Source organism: Eimeria mitis, genomic scaffold (assembly GCF_000499745.2).
Source record: "Eimeria mitis Houghton genomic scaffold, Emh_scaff434, whole genome shotgun sequence".
Lineage (NCBI taxonomy): Eukaryota > Apicomplexa > Conoidasida > Eucoccidiorida > Eimeriidae > Eimeria > Eimeria mitis.
The window spans coordinates 13,123-13,463 of NW_013572658.1; positions in this window are offsets into that span (position 1 = coordinate 13,123).

Here is a 341-nt window from a genome sequence, read left to right on the forward strand (position 1 = left end):
GTGTACGTACACCTGCTGCAAGCCAGGAGTTTGTGCTGCCACTCAGGTGTCTCTCGTGAGGCCCGCAACAGTCTCTGTCTCCTGTCTCCGTTAGTTAGATTAGGGTTTAGGGTTTAGGGTTTAGGGTTTAGGAGGGACACTTATGCTTAGCTTGTGAATATATTTTGTTGAGTGCGTTGCAGTGTCTCTTTGTCAGCGAGGAGACACGAGCCAGGCTGCTACAGCTGGAGACAACTCTCTTGCTGCTGTGCTCAGTTCTGTCTCCTCTCTGTCTCCTCGCGTACCATAGACAGAGACAGCCAGGTCTCGGCTGCTGAGGGTTTGTTGGGGGTTGAGGGGGG